Genomic DNA, 13873 nt, shown 5'->3' with positions numbered 1-13873 from the left:
AAAAACAATACCTGTTAAGATTTTGACTGGAATTGTGCTAAATTTATAGATTGGGGAAGAATTAACAGTTTTACCTTGTCCATATACCTAAGGTTTTTTTACTATTATGAATGGGATCTTTTTGTTTCACTTTGATTTTTTTATTTTTAAATTTTTATTATTGAAGTATAGCTGACATACAAGGTTAGATCAGTTTCAGGTGTATAACACAGTGATTCAACAATTCTATATATTACTAAGTGCTTACTAGAATAAGTGTGGTCATCATTTATCACCAGATAATGTTTTTACAATATTATTCACTATATTCTATGTGCATGTATAGCCTCATGACTTGTTTATATTTTATAATTGGAGGTCTCTACTTCTTGATCCCCTTCACCTATTTTGCCCATCCCCCCACCTTCCCTCCCCTCTATCAACCAACACTTTGTTCTCCGTATCTATGGATCTGTTTCTGGTTTTTATTTGTTTTTTTGTTTGTTTTTTTTTTTTTTAATTTTTTCAACGTTTTATTTATTTTTGGGACAGAGAGAGACAGAGCATGAACGGGGGAGGGGCAGAGAGAGAGGGAGACACAGAATCGGAAACAGGCTCCAGGCTCTGAGCCATCAGCCCAGAGCCTGACGCGGGGCTCGAACTCACGGACCACGAGATCGTGACCTGGCTGAAGTCGGACGCTTAACCGACTGCGCCACCCAGGCGCCCCTTTATTTGTTTTCTTAAGTTACACACATTTATAAATGGAACCAGATGATATTTGTCTTCCTCTGTCTGACTTATTTCATTTAGCATGTTATACCCTCTAGGTCCATCCTAGAGCCATATTATACCCTCTAAGTTCATCCTAGAGCCATGTTGTTACAAATGGCAAGATCTCATTCTGTTTTTTTGGCTGAGTATTATTCGTGTGTGTGTGTGTGTGTGCGTGTGTGTGTGTGTGTGTGTGTGTGTGTGTGTGTGTGAGCACTCACGCATGCACACATGCATACCACATCTTTATTATTTTCTGATTATTGTTCTTGTATACAGCAACCCTGATGAACTCTCTAAAGCAGATTTAAAATCTATGCATTTTCTTAAATTTTATGTGTTAATTAAACCATTTGTGAATACCAGATTTGTTTCTTCCCTTCTGATCTTCATACTTTTTATTTCTTTTTCTTATTTACATTTGCTAGGACCCCCATAAAAAATATTAGTTAGTAGAGATGATAGCTGGCATCCTGTTCCCCTACTAATTTGCCATAATTTTTAATATAGATACCTCATTAAGCCCCAATCCAGATTAAAAGTCTCAGAAGATGGTGAATTTTAACAAATGCTTTTACACCTACTGAAATGATTGTACGGGTTTTCTCTTTTAGTCTATTCATATGGCAGATTAACAGATTTTCCTTTTTCTTAATTTTTTTTAAGTTTATTTACTTATTTTGAGAGAAAGAGAGAGAGAGGATGAGTGAGGCAGGGGCAGACAGCAAGGGAGAGAGAGAACCCCAAGCAGGCTCCACACTCAGCACGGAGCCCCAAGTGGGGTTTGATCTCAGGACCATGAGATCATGACCTGAGCTGAAATCAAGAGTTGGACGCTTAACTGACAGAGCCACAAAGTGCTTCAACAGATTTTCTAATAGCCTTCTTTGCCTCCTAGAATGCAGTTAGTCACTATGTGTTTTTAATTAGCACTAGATTTACTATTATTTATTTAGAATATTTGTAGCTATGATCATACATAAATTCAGCAAGAAATTTTCTTCTTTTTATATTGGGTCAATTTTAAAGTAAAGTTATACTACCTCCATAAATGAGTTGGAAAGCTTTCCCTCTTTACTGTTTCCATAATAGTTTGTATATAATAGGGAGTATGTATCCCTTGACATTTTAGTAATAGACCTCGGTCTGGTGGATTTTATTTGAATGAGGGAATACATGTGTAAAATTAAAGAACTTAAAAAGTTGATTTGAATGTTTTCTATTTCTTCTTGAATCAGTTGTAATTTATATATATATATTTTTTTCATTGTCCACAGGTTTTCAAAATCCTTGGCAATAGGTCATTCATAGTACTTTCTTATGATTTCCAAACTCTATTCTACTGGTCATTTTTTTTTCTTCATAGTGCTCATTTTTCTTTGGTCTGTCTTTACAGAGGTTCATCCATTTTTTAAAACTTATGGTTTCATCAATAATCTATTTTATTTTCTATTTCATTAATATTGACTTTTATCTTTATCATTTCCTTTCATTTACTTAATTTGATTTATTCTGTTGGTCTTTTATTAACATCTAAATGCTCACTATATCAATCTTTCATATTCTCCAATAAATGCATTTAGAGCTACTAAATTTTCCAGTGAGTTCTATTTCAATTACATCTCAAATTTCTACATGCAACGCTTTCATTGTTATTTCATTGCAAATGTTTTATAATTTTCATTTTCTCTTTCATCAGTTAATGAGTTTTTAGTTGCCAGTGTATTTTGATTTTCACTTCAATGTTGGTTTCTAATATATCTTGTATTAGGATGACATGATAAAATTTTGAATGATACGGATTTTCTGGACATCGTTGAGATTCCTCTATGGCCTAGTACACAGTTAAAAACCGACCTAAATATATCTGGAAAAAAGCATATGGGGTTGTATTTTATTAGGTTAGCTACAATGTTCTATACGCCTGGGTGGCTCAGTTGGTTGAGCGTCCAAGTCCTGATTTCAACTCAGGTCATGATCTCACGGTTTGTGACACTGAGCCCCATGTCGGTTTCTGAGTAAATAAACTTTTTTAAAAATGTTCTATAAATCTCTACTTTATGAAGTCTGTAAGTCCTATGGTTCAAATCTTTGATCCCATTTTTAATTTTGTATCTGCTTGATTTTGCAATTTTGGCTGAGGTGTACTGAAGTCCCATCGTTTTGTAGGAATGTCTACGTCTCCTTTCAATTCTGAAAGGTTTTGCTTTAAATGATATTTCAAAGCTATGTTGTTAGATGCACATAGGTTTATGATGATTATATTTTCTGGATTGTTCCTTTTAGCAGTCTGAAGAGTCTCCATAGCAATTAAAAATTTTCACCCTAAATTCTATTTTATTATACCAGCTTCCTTTGGTTAGCATTTTTCAGGTGAATATTTTTTTTCTATCCTTTTTATATTATTTACATCATTTTGTTTTGTGTTATCTGTTAAAAATAACACAGGCTCATGTTAAGATCACAACAGGTTATTTTAATATGATTTCTGATGTTTTGGACTTACTTCTACTATCTTGATTTATTGTTTGTATTTCCATTTTTTCTCCTTTGTTGCCTTTTGTTAGATTTCATCACGTTTAGTTTATTTCCTACCCCCAACTTAGTATTCTGGAAGCTATACCTTCGATTTCTATTATTTCAGTATGTTCTAGTTGCTTAAAATAAATGTCCTTCTTTTCACTTCTCAATTTCTCCACCTCACGTTTCACCCAGTTCCTAACTATTTTATTCAAGGGCTACCATAATCTGGTTCCACTCTATCTTTCTAGCCTTATCTCTCTCTACCATATGCCAGTACAAAGCCTAATCTAAATAAAATCCAAAATTCCTGGCATTGTTCTGGTTCATGATGTCTTCTCATTCACTCACCCATCAATAAATAATTTATTGAAAACCTATTTGGTGCCTAGCTCTGAGCAATACCAGTAAACACAAAAGATAAACCCTCTGGTTTTATGAAGCATCATGTGGAAACATTAAACAAGTAAATATAAATAGAACAGAACTTAATGAATACATGAATACATGGTAATGTACTGAATAATGAATACATGGTAATTGGCTCCCATCTTCCACTCTACCCTCAAACCGGCACTGGAGTACATAACTACCCACCAGGTGGCACCAAACCACAGCCGGACCTTAGACTGATCTGGATGCCATAGTCTGAGTCCTGGAACCCCTTTCACACACGTCTTTCTCCACACAGCTTGTCTCGGGCCATTTTATTAAACTCACAATAATGCCATGTTCCATGCAATTTGAGGTTTTGGGAATTATTTACCCTCACATTGTGGGAGTTTATTGTATCAAAGTTGTAGGTGCTAACCAAAAAAGAAAAACGGGGGGCTATGACAAAAATAATAGAACAGTCCTAATGGAGATTGACTTTTTATCAGCTAAACGCAATATTTCTCTTAGAAAGTGACATTTAAACTGAGATCTAAAGGATGACCAGGAGTAAGAAACTGAAAAATGGAAAGCACTCTGTCCCAGAAAGCAAATGGTGTATGTGAGTACCATGTGAAGGTAAATTTTAGATTAATGGAAATGCAAAAAGACAACAGTGTGTATATGTGTGTATATATATAAAAGACAACAGTGTGCGAATGGGGGGAGGGGGATGTATATAATTCATCAGAGTATAAATGCTTCAAAGCTTGGGCTTACAACCTGAATTTAAATCCTTGCTCCACCACTTAAATAGCTGTCCAACCTTGGAAAAGTTATTCAGCCTAGGGTTGTTGAAAGTATTAAATATATTAATATGTAAAGACCTAAGAACTATTCCTGGCAATATGGTAAATACATTTTAAATGTTACGGTTTTGTTTTTGTTGCTATTATTGTTGTTATTGTTTCTAGATGGATGAGAGGAGACAAAATATTCAGTGTCTTGAAGGCCATGTTAAAAATTATGAATATTATCCTAAGTGCAATTAGAACCCACTGCAAGGTTTTAGGGAAGAGAATGTAATGATTAAATTTATAAATATATATTTTAAATCATTTTGGTTACTATATAAAGAATGGATTGTTTGGAGTGAAAGGCAGAAGGGCCAAGAGTGAAAATAAGAACACCAGTTAGAAGGCCAATGGCCATGGTCATAACTCACATAAAATAACTACAGATTAGTCTAGGCTAGGAGCAATGACGATGGAAAGAAACTGGTAGATTCAAGGTATATTTTGGAGGCAAAATTGAAAACTGACATGATCTGGTTTTGGGCTAGGAGGTAAGGTAGAAGAAAGTATAAATGATGACTTCTCAACCAGAAAATCTTTTGCTGCTGAACAAAGATTCTTTGTCTACCAAACTTTCTTTAGTCAGGCTCCTGAACCTTCTCCTAGGCCCATCTGTGTACTTCCTTGTAAAACCCCATTCTAACAAGAACTCTAAGTCAGTTTAGCTAGTCTGTTTAGAATCCCCCATCCTCCATATCTGATTACTCTCCATATCTAATCGGGTTCCTCATCCTTCCCAAATCCCCAGCTAATGTGTGATCATCCTGGCCTGTCTTTAGCAAGAATCTGTTTAACCAGAACCCCCACCCCTCCATTCCTGATGTTTTCTCTTAGAAATTTTCCATCCAATGACTCTGCTCCTTGGCCATAAATTACCACTTGCTTATGCTGTACTCAGAGTTGAGCCCACTCTCTCTCTCCCTCACTGCAAAATCATGTAACAGTGGTCTCTATCCTTACCATAATAGTACCCCCCTCTTGAATAAAGTCTTCCTTATGGTGCTTTAACAAGGATCATTGCTTTTTTTTCTTTAACATTTCTCAAATGAAATTTTATTCTCCCAGGCTCAGCTAAAATATGAACTTTCCATCAAAATAAATAATAGCTCTCTCTCTCATTCTTACAACACAGATTTTCTTTGAACCTTCGGTTATAAAGAGTTTTCTTTTCTTTTTTTTTTTTTAATGTTTATTTTTGAAAGAAAGACAGAGACAGAAACAGAGACAGAATGCGAGTGGAGGAGGGGCAGAGAGAGAGGGAGACACAGAAACAGAAGCAGGCTCCAGGCTCTGAGCTGTCAGCACAGAGCCTAACACAAGGCTCAAACTCATAGACCATGAGATCATGACCTGAGCCACAGGCGGCCGTTTAGCTGACTAAGCCACCCAGGCACTCCTAAAGAGTTGTTTTCTTATATATTTTCCCCAATAAAAAGCAACATCCTTTACAGTTAGGGCCATATCTAATTTCTTATTCTAGCCACACACACACACACACACACACACACACACACAAATATGCTCTGTGTACAACAGGCCATCTCAGATAACTCCACAAATGGTCTCAGGTCCTCATGCTCTTTTACTTCCTTTAGGAAGTATAAGAATTCAGCCTGGGGGCGCCTGGGTGGCTCAGTCGGTTAAGCGTCCGACTTCGGCTCAGGTCATGATTTCACGGTTTGTGGGTTTGATCCCCGTATCAGGCTCTGGGCTGACAGCTCAGAGCCTGGAGCCTGCTTCAGATTCTGTGTCTTCCTCTCTCTCTCTCTCTCTCTGCCCCTACCCCACTCACGCTCTCTCTCTGTCTCAAAAATAAATAAACATTAAAATTTTTAAAAAAAAGAAAGCAAGCAAATGTCTCAGGAAGAAATCAGCACCTTTCCATTTCTTTTTCCTCTTAGACCAATTCTTGGTTTCCTTTGAAAAGAATTTTTTCATTCTAACTTATTATTCTGACTATCTATTTTCTGAGAATTAAGTTGTAAAAAAAAGGTAATATAGAAGAAGCAAAAGAATTCTGGTTTTCCTAAAAGTCTTGTCAAACATCATGTATAATAAGAAGTACCTTTTCACTAACTAAATTAGAGCTATAACTCTTTCCTTTTTGATGTAAAACTTCCTAGAGTGATCTTTTGCAAGGTCGTCTAGTTTTAAGAAAATCTCTCCCAAGTTCTAACAAGTAATTTGTTTTGTTTGAATATATTCTTAAATAAATAATAAGAAGAAAATAATAAATAAGTTATCCTGGAGAATAACTACCTATGATCACCACCCACCTAATATAAAACATATGAAAAATATTTTCAGTTAAATTTTAAAATTTAACTGTTCATTCAAGTCGGATATGTATTTTGACTGACTTACAAAGTGAAAAGAAATCAAACATCCAGTTATGATCAAACACCAACCTTAAATTAGGAGAATATGGGTTATCTCTTATAAAAACTGGCATTATATCTTAACAATGCCTAAGCAAAAGAGAGGAGATGGGCTACATTCTTTCTTCCCTGGTATACTAATGAAAAAAATTATAGAAACATAAAAAATTTTTTTAAATAACAATTAGTACCATCCCATTTCCTAATGCCATTCCTAAATTGTAGCTAACCACTGCAAACAGGCTGGGTTCTTTCAATGTCCCCTGATTTATGAATGGGAAAAAGAAAAATGGGAAAAAAGTCACTCGTGTTTTGTGGTACTATTTCCACACATAAAAAAATTAAATGGTGAGATTTAGGAATGCTTAATTCCATTTGACCTGCTCCTCTGCCCCTAAAGCCAGAGGCCTTAACTGTCAGCTATGCCTTTCTGATGAAATTTAAAATGAACCACCATATAGCTATAATGCAATCTGGAACTTTTAGATAGCTACCATACTTGGCAATTCTTTGTGCTTCCTCACCTTTCCACAACTGTACCTACACCACGGTATTATTTCCTTGAATGCTAGTTTTCCTCGATTTAGGTGGTAAGCTTCCTTAAGGCCAGGCACCATGTCTTATTCGACTTTGAATCACTTACTCCCTAGGAGCCATGATGTTGTTTGTATATAATAGGTACTTTGTGCATGATAAATGTTAAGTTTACCAGTATCTCATCTGTATTTAATAACTGTCACATGAAGGTGGAAGAGGGAGAATTTATCTGTTGCTTCAAATGCTTGAAAAGAAATGATCTTAGCTTAAGTGCAAATATTAAATCTATAAAAAACCAGTTTGGGAGATGTTAATTTATATAATCTGATTTGTGACAAAACAATTTTACAGTATGGCAAACTTACATGCTTTCTTCACTAAATTCTAAGCACTAGGAATGTAGATACATTGCCTGTCTTGTCTACCCAGCTAGCCTATGCCTAAAATAGTGCCTGGCATATGGTAGATGCTCCATGAATATTTATTGATGAATTAATTAATAGTAATTCATTACATCATCTCATATAGACCTGAAAGAATTTTGGTATCTTTTCACCCCCAATATCAATCTTCTGTGATGGAAATAACACAACATGGTAAGAAGCTACTGTATTAACTGGGTTTTCACAATGGCAGAAGCTCTGTTTCAGTGCTGTCATTCCCAATAGTTTAGATAATGGTTCTCTAAGTATGATCCCTGGGCCAACAGCATCAGCATCAGCATCACCTGCGAACTTGTGAAACATGCAAATTCTTACGTCCCATCCCTGATCCACTGAATCAGAAATTCTGGAGGTGGGCCTAGCAATCTGTATTTTAACAAGTGCTTCAGATGATTCTGATGTATGGTCAAGTTTGAGAACCACTGGCCACAGAAATTTTTGTCACAGAAATAGATGGAGCTCAAACTGACAAATAGGTCATAAAATATTAAATGAGCCTTTAAAGAAATATACTAAATGCTCAAATATTAGAATGTTTTAGAATAAGTTAAATTAGGTCAATCAATCAACCACTACATAGTTGAGAGGCTTTTTTTTTTTTTTCTTAGCAGGGATCATAAAAGTGTATTCAATGGCTTTCAGGGGTGCCTGGGTAGCCCAGTCGGTTAAGTGTCCGACTTCAACTCAGCTCATGATCTCATGGTTCGTGAGTTTGACCCCTGCGTTGGGCTCTGTGCTGACGTCTCAGAGCCTGGAGCCTGATCTTAATTCTGTGTCTCCCTCTTTCTCTGTCCCTCCCCCGTTCTCCTTCTCTCTCTCTCTCTCAAAAATAAATAAACATTAAAAAAATTTACAAAAAATATTTAAAAAAAAAATAAAATGGCTTCCAGATCCCCACTATGACTTGTTAGGAAAAAAAGAATAGCAGTAGGGCAGAATATAGGCAAGAAAGGATGAGAAAAAGGTAGATGACAGCTAAAATAATAATATATGGATGAAACCTAGAAAAACTGTTTTTTAGATTTTAACTGAAATTAAGCATTTTAATTTTAAATAATGGCACAAATCACAATAGTTTGGGCAGTTTTGTGACTTCATGACCAATAGATATCATAAATGTTTTCATATTATAGTTGTTACAGATATCTCAAAATGTAATTTATGGCCATAGCTATCTATCGACATAAATTAGATCTGCCACTAGATCTCATTTTATGATTCATTATTAAAGAAGCATATGCATTAATATATCACAATTAAAAATAGTTCAAAAGCTATATTTCAATATATTTGTTTCCTTTGTAATCCTAGTTATTGTATTTTATATATTTTAAAAAGTTGTTCCGTGAGAAGGTCCACAGGCTGAATTTACCATGTGATCAAAGAGGTACATGACACAACAAGATGAAACAACTCTACAAAAGTTAATAGTTGCGTTGAAAATGTTCTTGACCTCCTTTAAATGATGGGCGCCTTCATGAACCTGAGATAACTCATGGGTCTCTTTCCCAGTTTACAAATGGTCATGGAGGATGCACAAGGGACAATGATTCCTCCTCCTGAAACAGCATTGTACCAAAGCACCCAGCTTTGAATTCCAAAAAGAAAGGCTAGATGTGCAACTACTTTAATCTCTGTAATTTTTAGCTTAGTATAGGCGATGAGCACACCTAAAGCTCAAATCTACAGAGGCAGACAATTTAGTGGCAGGTGAATAAAAATAGCTAACTATTAGGGAGCTCTGAACGAGAAGCTACGGAGTTCAGACGTCATTTTCGGCATTTTCGGTAATGCTTTGATTGTCTTGTTTTACTTCTTATTTACAGTACTGTTTGGGAAACAACTAAATTTGTATAAAAAAACATACTTTTTAAAAAACTCTTAAAAGGCTTCCTATTGGGCTTTAGGTAAGGCCCAACAAACAGATACAAATCTTACAAAGTCCTCAGCCTTACAATTACAAGATACAGTCTTTACAAAGTCCTCAGCAATAAGATTTTTTTACCTCATTAGCTTCATTTTAATTCCCTTTCCCTTTCATAATCCATATTCTAGCCATACTGAATTCCCTTCTGCAACTCAAATAGGCCATGTTCTCCTTCCTCCCAGACTTTCAACCACGCTATTCCCTGCCTGGCTAATTACTTCAAACCCTTCAAATCTGTTCAGATGTCACTTCTCAGGGAGGCATTCTCTGTCCTCCTAGGCATTCCCTAGCTGTATACTCCCTAAACTTTTCATTAATCCTATCATAACAGCCATCACAGTTAGTTATAATAATATGTTTAACTGTTCATTGCCCACAAAGCTGAAGGCATGGTGAGAGCAAAGACAAGGTCTTGTTTACCACAAGATACTCGGCTCTGAGCCCAACATGCATCAGCCCTTAGGAAGAGCTGGTAGAGGATGAATTTACCCAGACATGTTTTAAAGCATTCCTACAGTTAAGAACCTTCAGCTATCCCTACTTGGCAACATTTATAACCTTGTGTGCTACTCATTTAAAATTCTTTTTTTTTAATGTTTTTTTTATTTTTGAGAAGAGAGAGACAGAACATGAGTGGGGGAGGGGAGAAAGACAGAATCCTAAGCAGGCTCCAGGCTCTGAGCTGTCAGCACAGTGCCCGACACAGGGCTCAAACTCACAAGCTGTGAGATCATGACCTGAGCTGAAGTTGGACACTTAACCAACTGAGCCACCCAGGTGCCGCACTCATTTAAAATTCTATACAATCCAAATTTAGCCCTCTCCTCAGTCTAAAATTTATTACTGGGGTGCCTGAGTGGCTCAGTTCTTTTGAGCATCTGACTCTTGATTTTGGCTCAGGTCATGATCCCATGATGGTGAGATTGAGTCCCACATCAGGCTCTGCACTGAGTATGCAGCTTGCTTAAGATTCTCTCTCTCTCTGCCCCTCTCCCCTGCTCATGTTCTCCTTCTCTCTTGCTAACATAAAAAAATAAAAAACTATTACAAAATAAAAATTAAAAAATTTATTACTCAGACACATTGTTATATAGCAAAATTGAAAGTTAACTAGTGCTTTAAAAAATTAAAAATTTAGGGGCGCCTGGGTGGGGCAGTCGGTTGAGCGTCCGACTTCAGCCAGGTCACGATCTCGCGGTCCGTGGGTTCGAGCCCCGCGTCGGGCTCTGGGCTGATGGCTCAGAGCCTGGAGCCTGTTTCCGATTCTGTGTCTCCCTCTCTCTCTCTCTGCCCCTCCCCTGTTCATGCTCTGTCTCTCTCTGTCCCAAAAATAAATAAACGTTGAAAAAAAAATTTTTTTTTTTTTTAAATTAAAAATTTGGAGGCACCTGGACGGTTCAGTCGGTTAATTGCATCCAACTCTGGATTTCAGCTCAGGTCATGACCTCGTGGTCATGTCCATGCTGATAGTGCAGAGCCTGCTTAAGATTTTCTCTCTCACTGTCTGCCCCTCCTCTGCTCTTTCTCAAAATAAATAAACGTTTAAAAACTTACAAAAAAATAATAAAAGTTTGAAAATTAAAAATTAAAACGTAAAAAGTTTGAGTGCAAAGGAATGAATGCTACTAGTTTCCAAAAGTAAACATCCTTTAATGATCTACTTTCTAGATATACTTCTCTTTCCATTTATATAAAATACATGTTTCTTACAGCATACAAATACCATTTAAAATCATTCCTTTTCATTTCTCCTTTATTAACTGACAGGGTAGTTCTTTACTTTTGGCCACTATTTTTTCCTTCACGTAATAATCTGTAAAACATACATTCAAGTGAACTAAAAATTGGCAGATATTTTAAAGAGCCCTTAAAGGGACACCTGGGTGGCTCAGTCGTTAAGCAACCAACTTTGGCTCCGGTCATGATCTCATGGTACGTGGGTTCGAGCCCCACATTGGGCTCTGTGCTGACAGCTCAGAGCCTGGAGCCTGCTTCGGATTCTGTGTTTCCCTCTCTCACTCTGCCCCTCCCCCATGTGGACTCTCTCTCTCGCACGCGCAAAAATAAAATAAAATAACAGTTTAGAAAGCAGAAGCTTCACTTCATTTTCCTTTTGGATCATAAAGTCCAATTATAAAGTAACAATTATGATAAAACTCTATTTATTGATGTAAGTAAATGTGTCATATTAAAACTTTTCATCTTCTATACTCTTCATAATTTAATACCTTCTAGCTACTTTGTATACTTTTAAATAATACAGTTAAATGATTTTCCACTTAAACACCCTCGACTTAGAGACCTTACTCAACACATTTAGGGACTTCCACAACCACAACTCACCTCCAGTTTTTAAAAACCTGATATTTTAATGTCCAATGCCCAGTAAATGGGAATTTCAGGAAGATTAATAATTGCATGATACCATATTTCATTAATTCTAAGATGTACGCTTTTTCACATTTTAACATCTCTGAAACTAGGATGTATCTTACAATTGATGGTATCCTAAAATTTATAATTGGCAGCGTTTTTTTCTTTTAGTGATCTGAAAATGTTTCTTACAATAGATGGCATCTTAGGCTAAATGAAATATACTTACTAAAATATTAAAAACTTTTCTCTAATAATGCTTTCTAACTGATCCAAATCACAGTACAATTATAATTCAAACAGTTCTAGAATAAAAACGAAAGGAACTTCAGATTCACATTTTACCTTTTTCGAAAACTAGTGACTAGGCTAAACTCAACAAAATGGATAACTGGAAGAAAACACTTCTTTAAAAAAATATAGAAAAAGTCTAGATTAGAAGCAACAGAAATAATAGAAATGCAGAAAAAAGGACTGGAAGATGTTGGTCAGTAGTAGCATCTAAGTAAGTGGAGGCATGAAACAGCCCTAGAGCTTAATCTATAAAAAGAAACAAATATTAGGAACATGGCAGGGGTTAGCACAGGTAACAAATTGTTTAGGAGGAAAGATACTGTTGCATTATTTCTCCCTCCTTAAGGAGAAATCATTGTCACTCTTGAAACAAAAATATGGTATAGGTATGTTGAAATAATTGTAATTAAATGGAAAATTGTAAACATTCTTAGTAAATGAAAAACCAACCTACCAGCATTGTCTTCCTTCTGGCTCAATCTGTTTCACCTTCAGGTAATCCTAGGATAGGGGCTCCTTTTCAGATCCCCAGTTTTTCATGTCGATCTTCTACCTCCCTGTGGCAACAATATTTTCTAATTAAAAGAGTCCTTTTGTGCCACAGGGAGGATTTCTGATGGTATAACAAATACAAAAGTTATCACAGCTCATCATGAAGTCAACCTAGTCTTGAGACTTTTCAAGAAAAGAAATTTGGCTCCTGAACTTATTTTTCAAGACAGAAATCTCATTTCTTTTTTTAAACTGCATTTCAAAAAGCTAAACTTCCATGTATTTTTTTAAAAGCAGTGCTTTCTTATTGAGTTATGTAAAAATTCTGATCATTCGTCTATCTTTTCAAACTAACCCCTAAACACAATTTTGTTCATAAATGTAGATGCCTAAGTTTTCTAATTTTTCCTGATCATTTCTTTAACTATAAACACAAAAGTTTTATGTTTTGATACCTAGTTAAAAACCAAAGTCCTGCTCCCAATGATCAGAAGAGAAGTAAGAAGCTACCAGACTGCCTTCAGCCAGTTTGTTAGTAAAGATTAATAAATCCACTTGTATTACATAACATTTAAACAAGGCCAGCAGGACATATAAAAAGCAATAGTTACTGTTCCCTTGCTGGTAAGATTATGAGTGATTTTCACTGTTTCTCTTTGCAATACTTCCCAATTTCTCCAATGGGAATGTATTGATTTTATTGTAAAAAAAAATCAAATTTAGGTATAATCACAAATGATTAAAGCCTACTGTGATTTTAAGATGAAGTTAATCTAGTATGACAACATTATGGGCTTTGATATATTTTGGATAGCCATATTTATGTTTTTGGATGACTACCTTTTTATATTTTAAATAACCCTAAGGTATTCAACATTTAATTTGGTACCAAAAAATATATATATATTTAAGATTTTACATAGATGGTTC

At 35.6% G+C, this 13873-nt stretch overlaps 1 protein-coding gene across 8 annotated transcripts in view; it reads right to left on the bottom strand.

Annotated features, from left to right (window-relative positions):
• The window catches only part of ELF2 (E74 like ETS transcription factor 2), a 94045-nt gene that overhangs the window by 31944 nt on the left and 48228 nt on the right, over positions 1-13873 (bottom strand). Inside the window, exon 3 of one of the 8 annotated variants that reach the window (XM_043604129.1) lies at positions 12906-13008. The exons of the other annotated variants lie outside the window; for them this stretch is intronic. The gene's annotated coding sequence lies outside the window, so the exon portion shown is untranslated. The remainder of the gene's footprint in view (positions 1-12905; positions 13009-13873) is intronic. 8 annotated transcript variants of the gene reach the window in all.

Source organism: Prionailurus bengalensis, chromosome B1 (assembly GCF_016509475.1).
Source record: "Prionailurus bengalensis isolate Pbe53 chromosome B1, Fcat_Pben_1.1_paternal_pri, whole genome shotgun sequence".
Classification (NCBI taxonomy): domain Eukaryota; kingdom Metazoa; phylum Chordata; class Mammalia; order Carnivora; family Felidae; genus Prionailurus; species Prionailurus bengalensis.
The sequence above is the reverse complement of the archived record's forward strand: the minus strand, read 5'-3'. Positions and strand labels throughout refer to the sequence as shown.